A 24,751-nucleotide genomic window follows, 5' to 3' on the forward strand; every position below is an offset into this window, starting at 1 on the left:
CATCAACTAATAAGTGGATAAAAATGTGATATATACATATCCTCTAATGGAATGTTATTCAGACATAAAAAGAAATTAAGTACTGATTCATACAACAAGGATGAAACCTAAAACCATTATGTTCAGTGAAAGAACCATACAAAGGGGTATGTATTGTATAATTCCATTTATGCAGTAAACCCACAGAGGCAGAAAGTATATTAGTTTGCCAGAGTAGGGCATGGTGAGGGAAGTAATTTTTCATGAGTACAAGGTTTATTTTAGGAATGAAAGAAATGGTTTGGATTAGACAGAAATGGTTTGGATTTGGTGATAGTCATACAATACTGTGAACATACAAAAACCCATGGAATTATATACATTAAAAAGGTGAATAATTCAGTTATAAAACAAGTAAGCAAATCATTCAACACTAAAAATTTCTATGATTCCTACAGAAACTTCATATTTAGGGAACTATAACAGTCATTATAGTAAATATTATAATCTTAATTCTTTTTTTAATTTTCCTCCAGGAGAGGTTCTAAAATGTTCTACTCAAAACTCTATGGGTACCATTAAGTTAATAATCCATTCTAGGGATTAGGATGGAAAACTAAGCTTTATTAATCAGGAAGGCAGGCAGGTGAGACATTGGGAGCCAGCAGGATTGGGCCTAAAAGGGCAGTCGGACATCCCTTGAGGGATTCCTGATTGGAGAGGGTGCAGGCTGGGCTAAGGGACACACATCCCCTGTGCACAAATTTTGTTCACTGAGCCTCTAGTCCTATATAATAAGGAGCTAATGTGCTAATTGGAACAAACAGGTGAACAACCTTCCAGATGACCTTCCAGATGAAGCCTTGGCTCTGAAGGGCTGCTGGGGGCTGCAAGGGCAGCCAGAACTGCGAGGGCCAAGTCCCTTGTATGATTTTCGTGCATCAGGCCTCTAGTTTAAAATAACTTACATTGTAGACACTACAAAATCACTCTCCAGAAATTAATTTCAGTAACTTCAAAAAGACAGAAAATTTCAACCTCACTGTTGAATGATTATTATAAAGGCCTACTTTATCTGCAAATTGAGGAGACAGAGGTAAGCTATGTGGACAGGGATAGGGATGGGGGAGGGGTGGAAAAATAAAACTAAGGTAGGTGGAGTTTCTAAGGCCTCCCAACTGGGCAGGGAGGGCTAGAGGCATGAACTTGAAAATGTATGGATATTGGTAAGACATGCAGATGAAGATGACCAATCACAAAGCAGTACAGTGTAGAAACCAATCCCAAGTATGTTGCCAAGGCAAAATTCTTTGAAAATACCAATCAGGAGCTAGCAAGGCTGTTTCCACTCCCTAAATTAAATGGTTCGTATTTCCTCTTGCCTTCTCTCTTGCCCCCAGCATGTAATGGTTCATTCCTGTGGCAGAAGAGCACATCCCCTGCACCACGTGGCTTATGGCCATGTGGGCCTCCACACATGGGGTAATAGACTGTAATTAGCTTGGATGCTGAACGCCTCCCGACTGTAACATGGAAAGGAGGCTCCAGCCACTGTCCTGCTCCTGGAGCCACAATGCACCTCTCCCAGGACCTGCTTCTCCCAATAAACTCTGGTTCCATTAATCATTTTTGTCCACAACTTCATTCATGACAAGAACCAGGCTCAAAACACCCACAAGTTTTTGTTTCAAAATGATTTTCTAAAGAACATGCATATACGTATGCTGGCCTAAGGTTATGTTCTTCAAAATCTTTTATATCGAACTCTATAAATATATTTAGGATAAATAAAAAACATTACTTTTGAAAATAATTTACTTGCTAATATTCAATTTCCTAATATTCAAATTTATTATCATGGATATGTAATGGAGAACAACTGGATAAATTAAACAAAAATAATTTTTATTGTATTGAAATGCATGCAGCAATTAAAAACAAAATTCTGAATAGTTATTAGAGATTTAAGGTAATATAACTATTTGCCTTTCCAAAGAGGTAGAGAGCCAATAAAATTATTATTTTTTCTTTTTTTTATTGATTAATGTATTACATAGGTGTCCTTATTTTTAGTAGCTCATTTATATTTAATATAGCTGAAATATAACTCCTTACCACAGCAAATACTTTGAACTGTATTATTTACATATCTGTCCACAAGGAATATCAATTCATTTTCCAAAACATGTAAAATTTAACTCTAGTAACTCATTATACAATATAAATTTTCAATGTGTCACTCATAAAAGAATATACTAACTTGAATATAAACATGTTAAGTACACTTGTAAGTTACTAACAGATGGATTGGCAACAATAATCTACTAATTACCTTAATGTGATTTTCAGTTGTTAAACATCCATGTTCTTTTCCTCCAATTTAGTGAACATTTGAATACTTCTGTAAAAACAGACAAAAAATAGATTAAATTAATGATGAAAAAATACTTTATTTTATGGCTATACTTGTAGTATTATTTGAGTAGGTTTTATATTTCCATTGTTTGCCAGTGTCGTTTTCCCCCATAATGTTCAAGGTATAGCAGAAAAACCATGGTATAAAAGCAAAATTCAATTTACATATGACATCTTTCCTCCATGATCTACTTCACTATAATGTTCACTCAGAAAACGTAATGAATTTGGTACATAAAAAATTTAAATATTCTCCTCATTTAAAAAACACATAATTTTTTTTAAAACATATTCTGAGATTTCCAATAAATATCCTGTTATCTTGCAACAGGCTCTTCAAGCTAAGACCCTAAAATGTATCTAATTATTTTTACCTTATAGAGAGAACTGCTGTGGACAACAAACAAACAAAGGAAAACCCACACATCAAAAAAAGCACAAAACACAAAACACTGGGCAACTCCGTAGCATATTTTGCTATCTAACCATATACTAGATATATACACCAACATACACACATACATCTATTCTCTATGTAATAATGTGTACATACACTGAGGCTGTAATTATAATCATCTAAACAAATTCAGATTTTAATCAGATTAGAAAGAAATAAGTAAAAAATGTAAGTTTACTTAAATGGTAGACTGACAAGAGGTTTTGTCTTCATTTTCTTTAGATTTCTACAATGTTTTTATATTTCTTTTTTTATTGTTTTCTTACTGAACTAATAATCAACACATCAGACATTTCACACAAAAAAAGCATGATGTCATTCAGAGTGTTTCTTTGGAATTTCAATGTTTTCTAATGGTTCTATCAACCAGTCATCAATTTTTAAACTTTCTGGTGAGTACAAGTGCTTCCTACATGGATCAGGTGCATTAGTTAATTATGGTACTTAGTATTTATGCTATTAGGAGTATTATGCTATTAGCAGGAAGTTAATTAACTATATACATGCCAAACAATAACAGTTCAGTATCTGTGGATAAGGAAGTAGATATTGTCAGGTATTTTACTAGCATAAAATAAAAATTAAGTTCTCTTGCAAGATCTCTATTGATTACAATTGCACACACACAAATAGAGGAATATATTCACTAAATATATTATATTTTGTTTGAGGGTTTGAAAATATGAAAGCAATGGAACTCACTAAATTTTTTCTAGTTAGTATCTACCCATATGTGGCCAATTTGTGATATATATATATATATATATATATATATATATATATATATATATATATATATATATATTTTTTTTTTTTTTTTTTTTTTTACAACAAAAGCAATCTAAGTCCATATTTAAAGGCAGGCTTGCTACTAAACAGGCAATTGAAAGCAATTCTTTAGTCAACTTCTTGTATTTCCCTGCACAACCATTCTTTCAACAAACAAATCATATTCGATAAATACTGGCTGTTTACCTAAGGTAATTTTCTCTTTTTTTTAAGAGCAAGCATATCTCTTCATAACTGATAATCATGGGTAATGAAAGTACAAACCCTCCTACAGATATCCTCACCCTTTAGATCTTTTTACTTCCTTTTAGGAAACACATTCTGAAATCCAAACATTAGTATTTACTGAGTTTTCGTTTATCACCAGACCTACCACAGACAGAACTAATCAGATCTTCCCTGATGCTCATGCTGAACCCTCTACCATAACATGAGTTGTTTAAGAAGAGGAAGTATGACTACTTTTTCATTCTAAACTACCACTCCATACAGAACTGAGAACTAAGTGAAATAAGCCAGTCAGACAAAGACAAGTATCACATGATCTCAGTTATATACATAGAATCTAATGAGCAAATAAAGCAATTATCAAAATAGATTCAGAGACACAGAAGCATGGACCAGACTGTCGAATCTCAGAGGGAAGGCAGGAGTGAGGTGGGTGGTTGGAAAGATCAACAGAAGAACTTGTATGCATAGCTCATGGACACAGAAAAGAGTGTGGTGAAGGCCTAGGAGGAGGATACTGGAGGGATGGAAGGGGCCAATGGGGTACGGGAAATTAAAGAGGACATCTGTAATACTTTCAACAATAAAGATAAATATTTTTTAAAAGGGCCTTAAAGTGCTGTGTAAACAAAACATTTACATTTTTTTGGTTAAAAATATTATTAAAAACGTCTATATTGGCCTCCCATAAATTGAAATCAAGAACAAAAATGCCCATTACATGTGCCTTTGAATTTGTAATTATCTTTATAGGACATTTTGCTTTCCTTTTAGAATAGAAAAACAGAGCATCTTCAATTTACAGTTTGACTAGTCAACATCTAAGTGATTCACTCTCTGAACTGCATCCACTTAAGGCACTTAAGAGTTAGCAGACAGCTTAAAGGGAAAAAACAAGTTCACCCACGATCCCTTAGCTTCCTAAGAGCTAGATGCCAAGTCTGAGTTAAAACATGGGAAAGGAAAAAGGCAGAAGACAAATAGTAAGAGAAATAGAAAACTTAACAGTCAGAAGAAGGTATTATATCAATGATACTGTCTATCAATATGAACTAATAAAAAATTTGTAATTAATAAAATTGGCATAAAAGGGATTGTAGAAAGGAACTGCTGTTATTATTTTTTGAGCAAAGGGGTCAAAAAGTGCTGACAGGGGATATAAAAATTTGCTGTGTTTCTGATAAAAGTCAATGCATACAAATATATTTTCATTACTGTTCAAATGACATAAAAAAGTAATTCCCTAGCAATTAGTGTTGTGGTTCACTCTAGGTCTTTTGAATTAGATGAAAATACTTTGGTTATGAGTACTAGACTGTTTTGATTAAAAAAATTAAACTTAAATTGACCCAAGCTTTAGATAAAACCTTAGAAGCAAACACATCAAAAATGGAAAATAAAATAAGATTTGATTCACTGATTAAAATGTAAACACCAGTAAAAATAAATGTTCAAGATAAGTTTTCTAATACTAAGATAGCAAATTTACAAAGTAGAGCAACTTCATTCATTATTCATTCATTCCTTCATTCACCCATCCATCAAAGATATGCTGATTGCCCAGGCACAGTTCTAGGTGCGGTGGATCCAGCAGTGAAACAGACAGACAAAAGTAACACTCCAAGCGTTTATACTTTCTTTCTAGATAGGGTATAAGGACAAAATATGTGAGAAAGAGAAAGGCAGAGAGTTACAGAAATAGAGAGACACATTTTTCATTGAAAAATGTTTCTAATTTTAAACACTTACTTTTGGACACTTTATATCCTCAGTTAACCATAAAATTTTTGTATTTTGTTTTAAGGATTGAAACACTCTTTTTATGTCCTCACTTAACCTTTACAAAAAAAAAAAAAAAAATGAGGTTGATATGAAGATTATCTTTATTTTACAAATAAATACTCTGAGACACTGAGGGTAAAGCCAGAGTTTGAACACAAGTGACCCGAACTCAGTCTATACTCTCAGCTTCTAAAAAAGCACCATACTGATTACCGCTGTCTGTGTTCGAAAAGAGAATATTTATAAGCAAAGCAAAAAATAAACTTCCTGATTTTTTTTCAAGAAGTAACCATCAAAATTTCATAACACTTAATACTGTTAAAATGCACTTTCCTAGTCTGGTATATAAAGGAGACTGCAAAAAATCCAGTAAAAATTAGTCTGGAATTGAGACAAAACATATATATTTCTGTCTTTGTATGACATTAATTACAAAATTAGGTGACTTATTCTACTGAACTACCAAACAAAGGTTCATAAGAAATTAGAAAGTGACATGTACAAATATATTTTTAAGAGATTATTCTGATGTCAGTTAAATAGATAGTTTTTAGTGTAAAATTATAGTGACATTTTTTTAAACATCTGTAAAGACTGAGATTTTTTTTAAATAAAATAAACGTTTTTACTGATTCCATTCAAATTATTTTTTCAAATTTTTTTTTTTAGTCTATCTACTTAGTCTATGGGTTATCTTCAAATATCTACTTTCATTCCTTATTGATAATCACCATCATGCACTATCATATTATCTCTAGGGAGTGTTCTGATCTGCTTTTCATTACATTTTCAATACCATAATCTTTATAGCCATGTGACATAGGCAGAGAAGAAATACTTTGTTTTATAGAGTACAAAGCGGAATTTATAAAGATTACCGTGATTAACAACTGATAGTGCAAGATGAGATTCCAAGGTATTTTCCTCTTCATTTGGTCTCTCTCCTGCCAATACATGTTTTCACCATAGGCCCTATACCTGGCATATTGCAATGATATTCTTATTGCATCATTCTGTCCCCTCTCAAATCTATGCTGGTAAATGTACAGGGTAATTTGAGACCATGTTTTCCTCATGTAGGCCTTCTGCTCAGCAATCCACAAAAGCACCCTAGAGTTACCCAGAGCCTTGTTTTCAAGACCCTATAGGAAGAATGTTCTGTTCTGATGCAAATATTTTTTGGATACAACTGCACCAGAATGAATTTCCACGTCAGCCAGTTTATGGTGCTGACAGTCCCCTCAAACGGATTACAATGGACACAGAGGCTTGTTAATGCAATGACTGCACTAAAAATGCTCAATTCATTTGTCTTGACTTACACGTTGAATACCATCATGATACAACACTACGGTCTCATTCTCCCAGGAAATTTGCCTCAACACAATCACATCTAAACTCCTGTTGCATTTTAAATCGGGAGTGCAACCTTCAGTGCTAACTGTACCACATTTTCCTTGTGTGATGTTTTATGGGCCCCCAAAAGTAAGCCATTGTAAAAAGGAGAGTGTCTTGGGGCAAAACTTTTAAATCAATAACAATGCTGGATAAAATTTCCAAAGCCAACAGTTTGGGGACTATGGAAAATGACCATCACACAAGAGATTAAGAAGAGTTTATTCCAGAAAAAAAAATACTCTACTTCCAGTTATAACAGTAGAGAATCTGTGGAATTCCATCCTAGAAATTATTTTAGGTCAGACAACAAATCATTTTTTATTAAGACATAATAACAAATCTTGATAAATTTAAAATAACTTAAATTATACAAAGTGAGTTGTCTAAACAAAAAGCATTACATTCATTTTAAAATTGATTTTAAAGAGAGATGAAGGGAGAAAGAAGGAAACATCAATGATGAGAGAAAATCAACCCACTGCCTCCCGCACACCTCCCGCACACATCAAGCCCTAACTAGGAATCAAACCAACACTTCCTGGTTCGTGGGTTGACATCAACCACTGAGCAACACCAGCCAGGCAATAGTTTATTATTAGGGGGAAGGAACTGCAGATAATAACCCTCAAACCTTTATCAATGTATTACCTAACTTTTTACTTACAAAAGGCTGAGCCCTTTACATTTGGTATAAATGAACATTAAAATTGTATAATTAAGATAAGAGAAGAAATCTATTTTGCTGACAATTAGTTTGTTGTCCAACATAGAGAGGATGGGACAGGACGGGACGGGATGGGACAGGACAGGGAAGGTGAAGGGAAGAGCCCTTAGTTAATGTCCACTATATACCCAGCCATTGCTTAATATTAAGGATTGGAGCAGTATATATAAAGTTCTGCCCTTGTAGAGAAAAGCATCTATTTATTAAAATTATAACCAAGGGCAAGGCCTTTTACTTATTTCCTTTCCTTTGCAATTCAATTACACAAAGATGTCTCTGCACTGCCCACAGAGAAGGAGTAATGCCAGGATTAATCAGAAGCCAGTAGCATATATCACACCAGAACTCTCATCCCAGCAGAGACATTGTTCAGCTGAGACATTGTACCGGAGTGGTTAATTTTTCCAGGGGTCTGCTTCTGCTATTCTCTTCCATCTTAACAAAGATAATAAAGTGCAAGGCCATATCTTCCAAGTATCCAAAACCACCTAAACCTCTTACTCACAGCACTTATTTCTTTGAGCCTGGGCTAGGACTGAACCCCAGATGCAGGAGCTTGTTCCCATGTAAAGATCTAGGCAGTTTGGCCCCATGACAGAACAACGGAGAAAATGGGACCTGCTGTGAACCATGTGCCATCAGCAGGAGTTCTAGCATTCTGCCATACACAGGAAAAGGAGATGCTACCTTTGATGGGAGAAAAGGCAGTAAAATGTACAAGAGATGTGACTACTGAAGGCTAGAACCAACACCTAGAAAAGGACTGGCTGTGTAGAGGAGATTATGTGTAGGCAAGATGGATCAGTGGCTGGGGCCAGAGGATTTAAACAGCTGATGCTCTACCCCTAAGAGACTCGCTGACTCAGCCATCTACAGGGTGGTACAAAAGTAGGTTTATGGTTGTTTGTGTGAAAAATAATATGATAATTAATACATAATAATACAAGTATGAACTCTGTGTTTCACATACTCACAACTGTAAACCTACTTTTGGTGGAAGTCACGTTTGCCTCTGCTTGAGAAACAGCTTTCCATTTGTAAAAAGCAATCATTCAATTTAATATCTTTCCCTCCTCACAAATGGCTATGGCATCGCTATAATTATACATAACGTATTTGCTTCCTACCCATGGTTTCCAAATATAATAATAGAAGATATTGACTTTCTTTCATTTGTAGTAAAATATACTTACTCTCTATACTTTTAAATAAGCATGTTCTAGTAGGGTACACCAAAATCTACCCTATTTCTTATATCATGAAATAACAACTGTTTAAAAAGTACATTCATATGTCCTATGACAGAACAGTACAAAATAATTTGAACAGTTGCTGTAAAAGTAATTAAAGAATAATATCTTAGTATCTTCATATTTCCTATGTTAAATTAAGAAGAGGATTATATAGATCAATGTCCATATGTTTCAATTTCAATAGCAACATAGTGAGATTTTAATAAATGTTTTTCAAAATTCCTGTTAAAATAAAGAACTACAATTCATAAATTACAAAGAATTTTCAAACGTAAAACTGGTTTTATTGCCTCTTTGAATATGCATTGTAAAGCACATACATGTTTTTATTTTTTTTAAGGTGGAGAAACAAAAAGAAAAAATACACCTTCCTTGTTCTTTATTATATGCTTTTGAAAGGTTATATAAAAACAAATTCACAGAATGCATTGGAGATATTTGCTATTTAAATTATTTCTAAATAATTTTTAAATACAATGCACAATAACCACCATTCATTGCATATTTTCATTTTTGTCTTTATTTTTTATAATGGTTATATTTTATTTTATTTATATTTTATTTAATTGTTTAAAGTATTACAAATAGTATATATGTCTCCTTTTTCCCCATTGGCCTTCCCCTGGGCTCCCCTATTCCCCAGCACATGCCCTTACCCCTCCCACCCCCGTTTCTCGTGTCCATTTGTTATGCTTAATGCATGCAAGTCCTTCAGTTGATCTCTTACCCACCCCCAACCCTGCCCTGCCTTCCTGCTGTAGTTTGACACTGTGTATTATTAAACACCGCTCCATATCTCCTTCCCTTTGACTCCAGAGCATAATGTGGACTCTGGGAGCCAAGACGGCATCAACCAGAATGACTTAGATAGTACACTTCCTGATTCATATGATAATTATCTGAGAAGCATAAATGTAGGAAATCTTGTCATGTTTTATTTAATGTTAAAATTTAAACAAGAAACTTTAAAAATGCATTGAAGCAGAAATGTCAAAGTATGAAAAGGTCTTTTCCTTTAAACATTACCCTATCCTTAATTAGCAGGGTTTTCGATTCACAAAAATGTATTTTCCAGTCATGGCTGATTTAGACAAATAAAACAATGTAACTCAAACTATCTTATATAATAAGAGAGGAATATGCTAATTATCCATTAGGCCTTGAGGTATAACGACCTACCACATAAGGACTGGATTATGGATCAACTGGAGAGTGGGGCAGAGAACTATAAGCAGGGGGCAGAGAGCTATGGGGGGGGGGGGGGTAGGACAGCAGGAGGAGAGCTACAGAAGGGTGGGCCAGCAGGCAAAGAGCTCCAGGAAGGCAGGGCAGTGAGCTACTACTGGCAGCAGAGAGCTACCAGCAGCAGTGGGTGGGAGGCCAGCTGAGGCAAGTGGCAGAAAGCTACTAGCGCACCCATGCACAGGGCTACTAGTGAAATATAAAGAAAATAGCCTAAAATTAAGCTATTGTGCCAACACATTCTACCAAATATTTTCTACAGACCCAGGATTGAATTTTTTAAAAAGGAGTTACTGAATTTTTATATAGTTACATGGTTTCTGATTTTCTGTCCTAGAAGAATGATCTTTATCTTCTATGTCTAAGAGATCAAATTGTCAATCGTAAGGAAAATCCAATATGCCAGAATCCTGAGTTTTACTGATGAGAAGAACTGTGTATCTAATGAAGTGTTCTCAAAGGTAAAAAGAGTTCAGATTGTCAAGGCAGACACTGGCTCTCAGATGAGCTTGATCCCAAAATCCTCATTCCTTTGGTCATTAAAGGAAAATCAATAAATGTATTCTAACTAAAATTTAAAAAGCTTCTGAGAAGTGACCTCTGCCAAAGTCTTTTGGGGATGTTCCAATTGTGCAGGGGGCAGTGGGATCAAAAGCCAGAAAGAAGAAAATAAATTCCTCTGCACAGTGAAAAAGAAATCTGGCTTATAACTAAAAGCGATTAGTTTACGTATCAAATATCAGATGACCACGACACTGTTAAGCCTGTTTTCTCCTCTTTTTCCTGTTCCATTCTGACATCGCCTATAGTTCATTGCATGAAGCTTTATTTCTCGTTTTGTATAAGGATTTAAGCAGGAAATCTTCAGTAGCAAGATCTTTAGAATGGTGTGCCTTATACTCCACAGTAGTAAGTCCTTGATCTGAGATTCCAACTTCTGGAAGTCAAATCAATCTAACATAGTCCTAAATCGGGAAATATGTTTGTTTTTTAAATCATCCTTTCCTAAAACCCAATGAACTTGACTCAGGGAGAAGCCTTCAAACAAGACCTGGTTTCCTATCGAGTTTAAACCCTGAGAGTTCAGAAGCAGAGAAAGCAAACTGGCATAACAATCACCCAAATACCCACAGCTCTGTGGAAAACTGAGCCTACCTGGACAGAACTCTGGGAACAGTTTAATCAACTGCCAAACACCTGCAATGTGGCCACTTTAACGATCTGGATGTTTGCCTCAAGTATCTAGAAAAGTTTATCTTCCCTAGGAAACCCCCACCCAAATAAGATTCCTTATGACTGAAGTTTTGAACAGGTATAATTCCAACTAATTATAAACCAATAAGCTCAAATTATACTGGTATTTACAATTAAAAATTAACACCCTTGATGAAGTTAAGAGAATATGTATATGTGTGTGTAAGTTGCCATCCTTTTTGTGGACATTATTCTTAGTCTATCTATTTTATTTCTATATTATCATATATATGTCATTTTAAGTTATTTTCATAACACATAACCATGGGGGGGGGGGGGGAAAGCTTATCACTCCTTTGAAACAATGTCCCATAGAAATTACTTTTAGTCAGTTACTTTAATTACTTACCTATATTGAAATATGGATTTTTTAAAATTTACTTGGTATGGAATTAATTCACATTGTCATATATATATATAAAAGCCAAGAGACCAGAACGATGGAATGACCAGAATGAACAGTCGCTATGTGCACTGCAGTGGTCAGCCAGCCCAATCAGGGCACTGACTGGCCCCTTCCCACCTCTCACTGCCCCTCCCCTCACCCGGGCCGGCCCCCAATCAGCCCTCCATGTCAATTGGGGGTGTGGCCAGCCAGCCAAGTCCTGCATCTCTTCCCCCACCTGCTGGCCCAGCCCCAATAGGCCCCCACCAGGGTAGACAGCTGGACCCCACCCATGCACGAATTCATACACCAGGCCTCTAGTTGAATATAACCAATTTATTTTACAGTATGCATTCAGGACCTATAAAGGATATACCTATAGTTAAAATACGAAAATATTGCTTCTATTGGTCTTCTATGTTTCCATTAATAATGAAGTTAAATTTTAAAATTCATAGGGATAAAATATGTAAATATAACTTTACCTAGAACTATAACTGGCAATAAAGTTTAACTGTCATTCTTTTGAGACAGTATTTAAAACCAAGAGGCCATGTTTTTAGAAAACATAGCCATAAACTTACTTTTTCTTAACTGATAAATATGTACCTTATAACTATAAGAATAGTGTGCTATGTTATTATAGTAAAAAAATGAAGATTAAAAAGAAATGAAGTATTTCTAGGAGAGCAGCAGAGCAGAAGTTTAAATATCTTGGCTGAAATCATTTTTTTAAACTCCCCCCCCCGCCCGCCCCAAGAAAAAAATTTTTTTTTCTTACTATTAATAGGCTAAAGCTTTTTAATTCTACATTTTTAACTTGTGACTTTAACCTTCATTCCATTAGAGTGAATGAAATTATAAAATACAATTTCAAAGCATTTTTTATATTTCAAATAAGAACCTCAATAATTAATCCAATTAAAAAAAAAAACATAGTAAAACTGAGGTGGGCTAGCTAAAGGAGCTACAAAATTTAATTAAACATTACCCCTGCTCCCAGGAAACTCAGACAATTGGGAAAATTCCAGACAACATGCAACACTCTTGGTTTGAAACTAATTAACAGCATTAGGAATAATAATAACAATAGTAACAATAACTAAACTACAGCAATAATAGCTTCCAAGGTCAGCTAACTTAATCAAAGCACAATTTAGACTATCCTCTGGAAAAACTGTGTTAATAGCACAATGGAGTGCAAAGGTAAATACACTAAAATATGACCTAAATATTAAATAGCAAATAAAAATAAAATCAGAATCTACTCTACGGCAGTCCAACTCGAATGTAACTTGATCAAATTAAGTCAATTGAGGATACACAACTACTTAAAAGCCTGAGCTATACCAAGTGATGAAGGCTAAATGGATTCAGTCCAAATCTCTTTTATGTGCTTAGATGCTATTTATTAAGGCTATATTTTATTATACAGTAGTAAAAATTGCAAGGCGACATCCTGTTATTTTCCACTGGGAAAAAATGATACAGATACACTAAGAGAACTCAGCATATACATCGGCATGCCAGCTGCCTTCCACTTGTGCATGTATAATGTATCAATAGACATTGATGTTTCTGGGGCTGATTGTACAGCCAGCCAAACTATTGCCTGTGATGTGTCCCATAAAATTGTGGCTTCACAGAAATCTAGAACCTTTTCAGCATCTTTCAAGACATATTGGGAAAAGAGTTGCTTTAAAATAAAGCAACTAAGCAGCATTTCTTTAAAAAAATAAAATAGAATGTCTTTCTTTCCCCCCCTTAAAACTGCTGCCCTATTTTCAGGAAAAGTAGCTTGTGTACCATCAAACCGCAAATTGTAAGCCTGAATTCAAATCAGTTATCTAATAAGTCATCTCATTTGGGGAGAAAGTGAATGAGCTTCACAACAGAATTAAAATAATAGCTTTTCTAAGCCCTATAAATATCATCTTTCATCCTTTCATCATTATTCTCATTAATCTGCATTCATCGTATGTTGAAAATGGTGCAGGCATTACACAGAATTCCAACAACACAAAATAGAACTACTCATTATTTTATTCTGCTATTTGAGAGAAAGAAAGAGAAAAGAGATAAGGAAAATTGGTTTTTTGATTAATATTTGCAGCTTCTAAGGACAGTGACTGGAGTTCTGCAAGATCCATACACTTCGGGCAGGAAAACCTGCTGCTGTAGAGCTGGAGGAGTTCCACAAATTGGTTTTGGTTTTAAAGTGGAAGCAACTTCAGATTTGCAGCCATGACACATCTCAAAATTTCTGCTGATCCTAAAGCTCAGGATTCCTGACATGTGACAAGGCCGCTGCAAAATCCACCTGGGCCCTGACAGGGCCAGCAGGGAGATACACTCCTCCTGCTTCCAGCTTACGGACAACGTCATTCTTGTTGAGATCCTTTAGCTCCACTGATCATAAACATCAAGCAGTCTGTGTCTGCATGCCTTTTCCACTTCCCAAAAATGTTAATCCCCTCAGAAGTCTAAGTGGAGCTAAAAAAAAATCATATTTTTACATTTTTGAGAAATCCGTTCAACTTCTGAATGGTAGATTAGATTATATTAAGCCCTAGAACTATCTCTAGCACATAGACACTGAATTGTTTTTAGCTAGTAAAGCTATGAATGGCCCTGGCTGGTGCTCAATGGTTAGAGCATCAGCCTGCAGATGCAGAGTATACAAAGAGCAAATTTTTTTCAAATGTGAAAAAATTCCTATGTAGCTCAATATAACTAGCTTTATACAACTGATTTTTAAAAATCAGGACCTTGCTCTCAGGACTTCTAACAAAATGAAGCATAGATATCCTTATATTCTTTATAAATAAACAAAAAAGAACATTGCATAATCACTTCTGAAGATAATTTTTTATTAAGCCCATCATATAATACTTACTGAAATTTACAACCTTCAGTCTTTTGGATTAAGATTATAATCATATAAAATTCAGAAGAATGCATGGTCACTAGATGAAATTATGTACTTGTTTTTGTTTCTTACCCAGTTCATATTAATCATTTAATTATTTAATTAATTTCAATAGCTCATTAGTTAAATTTATGCTGATAACCTTCTATAGCCTTAGAAAAAAATAATTACAAGATTTTTCAACAATTCAATGTTCCTATTCTCTTTCTACCGATTCATATGGTTTATTGCTTCTAGAATATCCTAAAATACAGGTAAATTCATGATAAAAATAGCTAACATCATCATGTGCTAAGCCTTGTTCTAAGGCCTTTTGCATACAGTGACTCATCCACTCTTCACAACATTATGAGAGCAGCTCTCAATACTGTCCTGATTTTAAGGCGTTCCGATAGAGACCTAGAAATTTATTAGTAATTGGCAGGACCTGGATAACAAATCAAGCCCGTCTAACCTCATAGCCCATGTTCTTAGCCACTTCATTTTGCTCTCTACTTTCTACTTCTGGTTTAATGCTATTGGTACTTCAGAGCGAAAATCAAAGGCAGATATTTCAATAAAGCTTTTGGCAATCATGCAACCAGTCAAAACGGAGCTCTCCTCTCCCTCCTCGTAGCACGTAGCTATTCTTCTCCGATGCTTATTGAATATCCCCTAGATGCTAGCCACTGTTTCCGTATGTGAGTCACATATGATACAGCTATTAGAATGGCCCCACTTTATCAATATACAAAATGAAGGCCAGAGACATTTTTAAAAGTCTTAGGAAGTCACAGGGTAATAAAGAACTCTAGCCAGCAGCTCTGCTCCCATATCATCCTTGTCACATAGCATTCTTACCTCCCTCTCCCTCCCTCTGCCCCCAGCAGAAAGAACAGGACAGGTTTGGGAGCCTTGGGCTCCTACCTGGATTTCCTATTCATTAGATTCGCAGACTCTGGGGAGTTGCAGCACCTTCACAGCCCAGAGCGGACACAGGCAGGGGGGCCCGGGGACACTGCAAGTCAGGCAAAGGTCCCTGCCATGGCCGGAATGCCTCCTCTTGCAATGGGCCTCTAGCTTGTAATAACAGGCTATAAAATAAATGCCACTTTAATTGACTAACTCAATCCTGCTTGCACAAATAATCTGACCAACACTTTAATAAAAAACACACTCACGAAGTACCATATTTTCTCAGTGAATTGTATTAGCAAATGGTCAAATACCAATGATTAAGATGAAATACAAGCTGAAACCGGTTTAGTTCAATGGATAGAGCGTTGGCCTGCGGACTGCATGTACCGTGGTTGCGGGCACATCCCCAGTAGGGGGTGTGCAAGAGGCAGCTGGTCGATGATTCTCTCTCATCGATGTTTCTAGCTCTCTATCCCTCTTCCTTCCTCTCTGTAAAATATCAATAAAAATTAAAAAAAAAAAAAGATGAAATACAACCTGAAAGTGTTCAGGTAAAGTGCCTGATGTGTCAAACAGAAAAAGAAGAAAAAAGAAAGAAAAAAGAAAGAAAAAAGAAACACACACATACACCCACACACACACACACACACACACACACAACCAATTCAAGGCAGAGCTTTGCAGTAATGGTATTTTAATTGGTTATTTTTTATGTGTATCTTTTTCTGCCTATTGATAAATGGTAAGATGTATTTGTAAGCTATGGCTTTATGAAGAGAAACTGCAAGGAAAATATTAATGTTTGTTTTTTAATTTAAAATGAGACCAAGCAAAGAAAATTTAGCAAAAACTGAAGAAGCTATTTAATGCAATGACCTTGTCAAATATTCCATGGAATGAATTGTGTTTGCTTCACTAGAGTATTACAAATGCTTACAAAAATGAAATAAAAACTGTGATTAGCTTTATGGAAATGAACAAAAGCTATTGTATATGGCCATTAGTTACATAACGGAGTTTTTTCTCTTTAAGAAAAAATAATATTGAATTCTTAGTCTTAATATGTGGAATCATTTCTACCACATTAAGAGAAACAATGTTCCATTTCACTAATGAAGTAACAAAAACAGTGCATTTGATACAGCCCTAAGCATTCTCTAGAACTTCACTCCTTTTTCCCCCCTTGGGGCTTAAATGCATTCTTTTGTAACATCATTGTTTGGAATGCAGAAAAATCATAACCTTACCTAGACACCAGTGAGAACACTCACAGGTTAGTGATCTGTGTAAGTAGTGGCAAAACCTTTTATGTTCTTCTTGAGTCAGGGGAAGGACTTTATCACAGATTAAAAAAAAAAAAAAAAGTAGGTAAATCTGAATAATCCCTTCTATTCATTCTACAAACAAGAATCTAATGTCAAAGTTTTCATATGGAAATAGAATCCACATATATATTTGTGTGGGTCAAATTATAAATTATTAGATTGTTATAATTATTACTAAATTTTAACAAGAGGCACCAGGTTAATATCACATTAACTAATATATTCAAGGATTAAACTTCAAAACTTGACAATTATGATGAACATTATCTCTGAAGCCAAAACACTATTCTTGAAACATAAATTTAGTCTTCATTCATTTAACCAACATTTAATGAAATCTGCAATTTCTTTCTTTGCTGGTAGATATATAACTACTCCCCTAGGAATGCTAGCATGGCTGTGCTGAGAGGTGAAATGGTCAGCAACTAAATACTACACTTAAGCATACATATTTTAAGAGAGAGCAGGTCAATATCCTTTATGACTGCCAATGCATATTTGTCTAAATAGACATGAGACAAAGTAACATTCCCTCCACAAATCAAAATTACCCAATTTAATTTTAAATTGCCCATTGTAGAAAGATAGCTTAAATGGAGGTTTCATATTTTGATTGATATACCTTCACCAGAGAACGAAAAAAAAAATGCTTCTAAACCAAGTTCAATAGCTGTGCTTATACATAACTAGAGGCCGGGTGCATGAAATCTGTGCACTGGGAGGTATTCCCCCAGCCCAGCCCCCTCTCACAGTCCTGGAGCTCTCAGGGGATGTCTACAGTCTGGCCTCCCTCTACAGCAGTGTTTCCCAAACTTCTCTCATGATGTGAATCACCTGGTGGAGTTGTTAAACTACAAATTCCTGAATCCCAACTAAGAAGTGCTAAACTAGAATTTTGGGGAACATATAGGTAAAATTGTATACTTAACTAGTGCTCTAAGACAGTAATCGTAACCCACAGGTTGAGAACCGCTGCTGTAGAGCCATTGGAAAACACAGATATTTACATTATGATTCATAACAGTGGCAAAATTACAGTTATGAAGTAGCAATGAAAATAATGTTAGGTTGGGGCTCACCACCACATGAGAAACTGTATTAAAGAGTTGAGGCATTAGAAAAGATTGAGTACCACTGCTCTACAGGCTGATCAGGAGAAGGTGCCACCCCCATCACCCCCCTGCTGCTGCCACTGCCAGCCCCTGCAACTGCCAAGATGTTTTCATCAACACTGAATCCAGTCCCTTCACCACGAAAAAAATGACAACTTTCTTTAGGCATTTTCAAGATGTCTCTTTCATAGGATATGGCATTGCTTTCTTCCTTTCTTCATCCCTCCCTCCTTCCCTCTTTTCCTCCCTCCCTTCCTCCCTTCCTCCCTCCCTTCCTTCCTTCCTTCCTTCCTTCTTTCCTCCTCACCTGAGGATATTTCCATTGATTTTTAGAGAACATGGAAGAGAGAGGGAAAGACAGAGAGAAACATCAGTGTGAGATGGACACGTCGACTGGTGCCTCCTGCATGAGCCCTGACCTGGGCCTCAGCCAGAGCGGAGCCTGAAACCTAGGTACATGCCCTTGATCAGAATCGAACCTGGACCTTGCAGTCTACAGGCTGAGGCTCTATCCACTGAGCCAGGATATGAAATTTCTTAGCCCCTCCAGCAGCGGACCTTCATTTTTTCCATCAGGAGTGTGGATCATCTTCTTGGATTCTTATTACCCAAGTTAGCAAGAACACTGCGAGTGGCATACAGGGAGTTTAGCCAATGAGCTGTAAGAAAAGGTGTTTCCTCTGCAGCTCACATGTAGTGGCAGGCCTGCTGGGGTGCTGAATCCCAGTGGAGGTGGCCTGGGCATGCCCCCCTGCCTCTCAGCTCCCTCTCCTGGGCCTCCTGGGATGCTGTCTCCTGGCAGCAATGGCTTGGGCATGTCCCTGCCCTCCACTCCTGGGCCTGCTGGGATGCTGTCCCCTGGCAGCGGCAGCAGCTTGGGCACACACCCTGCCTCTCTGCTCCGGGGCTGCTCCATTCATGACTTGCCTCAGAGCACAGCAGTCCCCTTCCACCCATCTGCACATGCAACCTCCTCCTGAGCCAGTCCTGACTGCTACAGCATCCCGGCTAATTTGCATATCACATCTTTATATATACAGATAAGAGCCAACTCAATTTTTGTGGAGTGAATAATACATCATCATCATTATTATTATTTAAGGGTTGAGAAATTATTAAAAGACATGGGTTATGGATTAAAATACATCTGAGAGTAAAGTACATTTTCTGAGAGGAAGCCTTTTTCAGAAGAGGTTTAAAGTTAATGCGAGAATATTAACAAAAATCAATTATAATAATACAATGCACACAGACACAGGGCATATATAACTGATGAATATATTTATCCTACTTGACCCTGACTACATTTCTGAACAGTAAACAGATTACATTTCATTTTACCGAATTTTAAGATGAGAACAATACACCTTAATTTTGTCTCATTTAATATTACCCATCAGTGCAGTTACAGCATTGATATTAGAAAAGGTCTTTAGACTCCTCTTTTCAGAAAATGAATCCAGTCTTTATATTTTGACTTTTACGGACCTCAATAATGGGCCAAGGACAAATTATTCTGGTCCATGGACCTTAAATATTCTGATCAATTCAGATGGGGTCTGTAGCAAAAGTTGAAACCAGAGACAGACCCGCTCCAGCAAATACAAGCTGAGAAGAGAAAAGAGGCCATAAAACTATAGCACTGTTCACACCAAGGCAGACCAGAAACTCAAGGTGAATACCAGAGGCTTTTTAAAGAGCCTTAGCAAGGTCGTGCTGACAAATTGAAATGAATACGACTTGGAACTCCTAATAAATCATGCTAATTTCTCCAGAACCCACTGTCCTGGCCTCTCTGAACCCAGAGGTAATAGTCAGACCATTCCCATTCCAGATTAATAATTTTGAAAATCTTATATATCTTACAATAGCTCATTGAGTTAGCGTTCAGTCTCTATTCTATTTAGGTTACTACAGTACCCCCCCCCCCAAAAAAAAAAAAAAATCATCCTCTTAGGTAATAGAGGACTTTACATGAAGTATCTATAATAATAAAAGAGTAATATGCTAATTAGACTGGACCTCTTCCAGATGTCATTCCAGAAGTACTTCCTGACAAGGCCGGAGCCAGAGGGAAGCCAGCCCGGGTCCCGGGTGCCTGCCAGTGGCCAGAGGAGGGAATTCCAAGTCCCGGGTGCTGAAATGAAGCCACAGTGCCAGAGGAAGGAAGGCCTACACTTGCACAAATTTTCATGCACCAGGCCTCTGATGTAATATAAGCCTGCATGTTCCTTTGCCCATAAACAACACAATACTAAAATTTCTTCTCAAAACTTAACCCTTCCTTCATTCCTATAATCATTTGTATTGCTCCTAACATAAAGTTTTCTCAAAGATTTTTGTTTTTGAAAGTACATTCTATATGTCATGTAGTTAACTGAGATCTTCCAGCTATTAGGAACAAACTATTTCACAGAAGCAGCACAGTTTAGTAGGTAAAGGATGAGCAACGGAGCTAGACCGCCTGGGATCGCACTCCTGACTCTCCCATATGTTGACAATTTGTCTTTACCTCAGTTCGTTCCCCTATGAAAAAATAATATATCATTACCTATATCATAGGGTTGTTGTGAGGATTAAGAGTTAACATTTAGACCACACATAGCTCATAATAAACAATAACAATTTGACATTTTAGTTATTATTTATATACTACAAGTTTTGGAAGAAAACAAAAGAGAGAGATAAATACAAAGCATGGCTGAGTATAGGTTCTACCTAAAGAAAATAAAGAAAGAAAGAAAAAAAGAAAGAAAAGAAAGAAAATGAAATGATGAAATCCATTTGTGGTTTTATAAAGACAGGTAGAAAACCATACAGGTAAACTTTACTACTTAAAATGCACTTAATACACCTAACCTACCAAACATTATAGCTTAGCAACATAGCCTTACGGAAAATGCTCTGAGCATTAGTCTGGTAAGGCAAAATCATCTCGCTGTCCCTCCACAAGATCACAAGAGAGTATCAACCTGCATATTGCTAGCCCAGAGAAAGACCAAATTCAAGTTATGGTTTCTTCTGAATGTTTTTTGCTTTCATATCATTGTAAAGATGAAAAATCGTAAGTCAAACCATTGTACATCAGGGACCTTCTTTGTTTTTAATTATTTTTTTTTGAGGAACAGCTATACTGTTTTCCATACTGGCTGCACTATTTACAGTCCCACCAACACTACACAATGGCTTCTTTCACGCCACATCCTCACCAACACTTGTTACTTTTGTCTCTTGTAAAACAGCCATCCCAACAGGTGAGGTACTATCTCATTGTGGTTTTGTTTGCATTTCCAGAAATGGATTCTTTGGTGTAAAGTGAACAAAAGATGAAAAAGATATTGCTTTCTCCAAGGTCAGGTGACATATCGATTGCTTTTATATGACAGAACCATAAGTCTCAGACAAGCTAGCCACTCCATCAACAAGTGTTTATTGAGCACAAACAGCAGGCTAGTCTGAAGACATCTGCCCTTCCCTTCTCACTACAGATATTTTTAAACACCATTGACCAGTTAATTAGTCTTTCGCTCTAGCTTATCTTAATCTTCTTAATTTTCAATGGAATTATATTGGGAAGTATGACAGGAAGAAGGGCATGAGTAAGGAGGGGAGCCTTGTGTAACCTACTTTATCTCTAATCAAGATTTTACCTTATCCTACCTTTCACCCTTTTCACTTGCTGTGCTTCAACTAGTTTATTAATATACCACAGCCACCAATTACAAGTTTTCAAGCATTCAGTATTTTGTTCAAGCCTCTTTGTTGATCTAATCATAGCTTACTTTCATTTGTTTTAAAATTTCATACATTCTTCAATACACATACCAGAAAAAACACAACTTCTCAAATCAGTATCACAACACAAAGTTTGTCAGATCTACCTAAATTTTGCAACTCTAATTATATGCAGTAATGTCACATACTAAATTCCTTCTCTTCCTGCTATCCTTTAACAAATATAATATCAAAACCTAAATATAAACATTAATATGTTATGTGGAACACAAAATTAGTTGTTTTGCTTTGGTCCTCCAAGTTAAAAGTAACTTAGAAAAGTATACATAATAGCTTAACACATGTGTCAAACACAAGGCCCGCGGGCCAAATCCAGCCTGCCAGGCCTTGCAATGTGGCCCGCACCGCGCTGTCATCACTGCACTCTGCTGTCAGTTTATGACATTGTCAGTTTATGACTGTTCAGTAAACCATTCGGCCCACAATTTAGGCTGGATTTTAGATTTTGGCCCCTTCTCTGATTGAGTTCGACACCCCTAGCTTAGAAAGTGCATAGGCAAATAAAAGACATTTACTTATCTTTTAAATATTTTTAAAAGATAAAGCAACCTATTAAGACACCTCCTTGGAATGAAAGTTAACATTAATAATGGTCATTTTACATGGTATTTTTATCCATGTACACAAATGTCTAAATAACTCAATGGGATTTTTACCGTGATTTCCATAGAAACACATATTACAAATTAAAATTCATTAAAAATAGTAACTGTGTACACTTTCATGATTTAATATATTTATAGATATATGTGTATGTTTATAGAGCCATACATGCATCATATATATATATACATACACACATATATGTATATACATGTAAATATATATGTTGAACAACAAAGGTTTGAACTACACGTGTCCATGTTATAAGTGGATTTTGTTCAATAAATAAAGTTGGCTCTTCCTATATGAAATTTTCACATTCACAGATTCAATAAACCATGTATGGAAACAGTATTTTCACAATTCCAGCCATGGAATCTCAATCATATATCAATAATACTCTTTTAACCCATGGTTGTTGAATCCTCCTATGTGAAGGGCCCGCTGTAGTTAATATTTCAAGGAGTCATGCCTGGCGAGTATGGCTCAGTGGTTGAGCATGGACCTATGAACCAGGAGGTCATGGTTTGATTCCTGATCAGGGCACAGGCCCAGGGTTGCAGGCTTGATCCCCTGTAGGGAGTATGCAGGAGGCAGCCAATCAATGTTTCTATCTGTCTCTCCCTCTCCCTTTCTCTCTGAAATCAATACAAATATATATTTTTTAAAACATTTCAAAGTGTAAAACGTTATTCGCAGATATTTAACTGTGCAAGGGTTGACTTTCCTAATCCTCCCATTGTTCAAAGGTCAACTGATACATACACAGGGTGGGTCAAAGGTAAGTTTACTATGTAAAGTCATACAAAGTTAATAAAGAATAACAGATGAATAAACTGTGTTTTGCATACTCAGAACTGTAAATCTACTTTTGCCCTTTCCTGTATATAAATATAAACTTATTTATTTACTTATTCAAAACAGTACACAAATAAATGACTACTTAGACCAGTGGTCGGCAAACCAAAGCTCGCGAGCCTCATGTGGCTCTTTGGCCCCTTGAGTGTTCTAATGCCACTTCTTCAAAATAGACTCGCCCAGGCCGAAAACCGACTTTTGCGCATGGACCACAAAGTTTCAATCGCACTGTACTTGCATGCCCACACGTGGTAATTTGTGGAAAAGCCACACTCAAGAGGCCAAAGAGCCTCATATGGCTCACGAGCTGCAGTTTGCCAACCACTGACTTAGACCAACTGGACCTGTGTCTGCAAACTCCTCTGTCTGGGAAGTGCAAGTGCCCATCTCCCTAAGCAAAAGTAAGTCTTCTCTTGGTATTTTTTAACCAGTGTCAGATAGAGGGGACGGACTCGGTTTATTTCTAGTCATATTAAGCACTGAGCACTAATGGGCAGTAAATGTTTTAATTCATAAGTTATTTATGTCACTAGGTGCCTGAAAGTTCTAAAGTAGTAATTAGGAAGAACAGAAAGAGTACCGCATCACTTCTCTTAATTTTATACTTCTGACGAAGATCTGGATTTACCTACTAAGCAAAATGAATACCGGATCAGAATATTTTGGAAAAAAGGCATACTTTTTCATAAAAATTATATTCTCTACTTGATATTTACTCTTGGTTTCAAAATTAAAAATCCATAAAGGACCAGGATGAGCTGTATTAATGTAACTGAGAATATTTCACATATAGGCCGTGCTCCACAGATGTCAGAACTCAAAATTACTTTCTCTAATTGATATCAGCATTGTGTTTGAACTTTTTCCCCTTCTTCCAACCTTATTCCCTTGTGAAACAATAGGGGTCCCTCGACCTGGCCAGTGAGGATTGGGCCAAAACTGGCTCTCCAACATCCATTTAGGGGTCCCAGATTGCAAAAGGGTGGTTCTAGGGTGACACACCCCAGAATCGAGCTTCCTCCTCTCTGATTCCGGGTGTGTCACCCAAGAACTGCAGCTGCCAAGTCAACACAGCTCAGCAGTTCCTGCATTAAGTGTCTGCCCCCTGGTGGACAGTGCATATCATAGCTACCAGTCAGATGGTCAAACAATTGGACAGTCGCTTAGGCTTTAATATATATATATACTGGTAGATTTTCTACAACAGCTGGCCCATACATATTAAATATTCAATATATGTATATCTGTGAAAATAAAAAACTTTAGAAATATATTCTAACCTACCGATGACATCAATGCCTGTCTTGGTTTCTTAGTGATTACGCA

General features: G+C 36.3%; 1 protein-coding gene across 36 annotated transcripts in view; it reads right to left on the bottom strand.

Moving 5' to 3' along the window:
- ADGRL3 (adhesion G protein-coupled receptor L3) overlaps positions 1 to 24,751 on the bottom strand; it is a 723,514-nt gene that overhangs the window by 559,555 nt on the left and 139,208 nt on the right. For all 36 annotated transcript variants that reach the window (XM_084885599.1, XM_084885586.1, XM_084885612.1 and 33 more), the window contains one exon: positions 2,312 to 2,380. The gene's annotated coding sequence lies outside the window, so the exon portion shown is untranslated. The remainder of the gene's footprint in view (positions 1 to 2,311; positions 2,381 to 24,751) is intronic.

The sequence above is a fragment of the Pipistrellus hanaki genome (genome assembly GCF_964339955.1).
Source record: "Pipistrellus hanaki genome assembly, chromosome: 1".
NCBI lineage: Eukaryota > Metazoa > Chordata > Mammalia > Chiroptera > Vespertilionidae > Pipistrellus > Pipistrellus hanaki.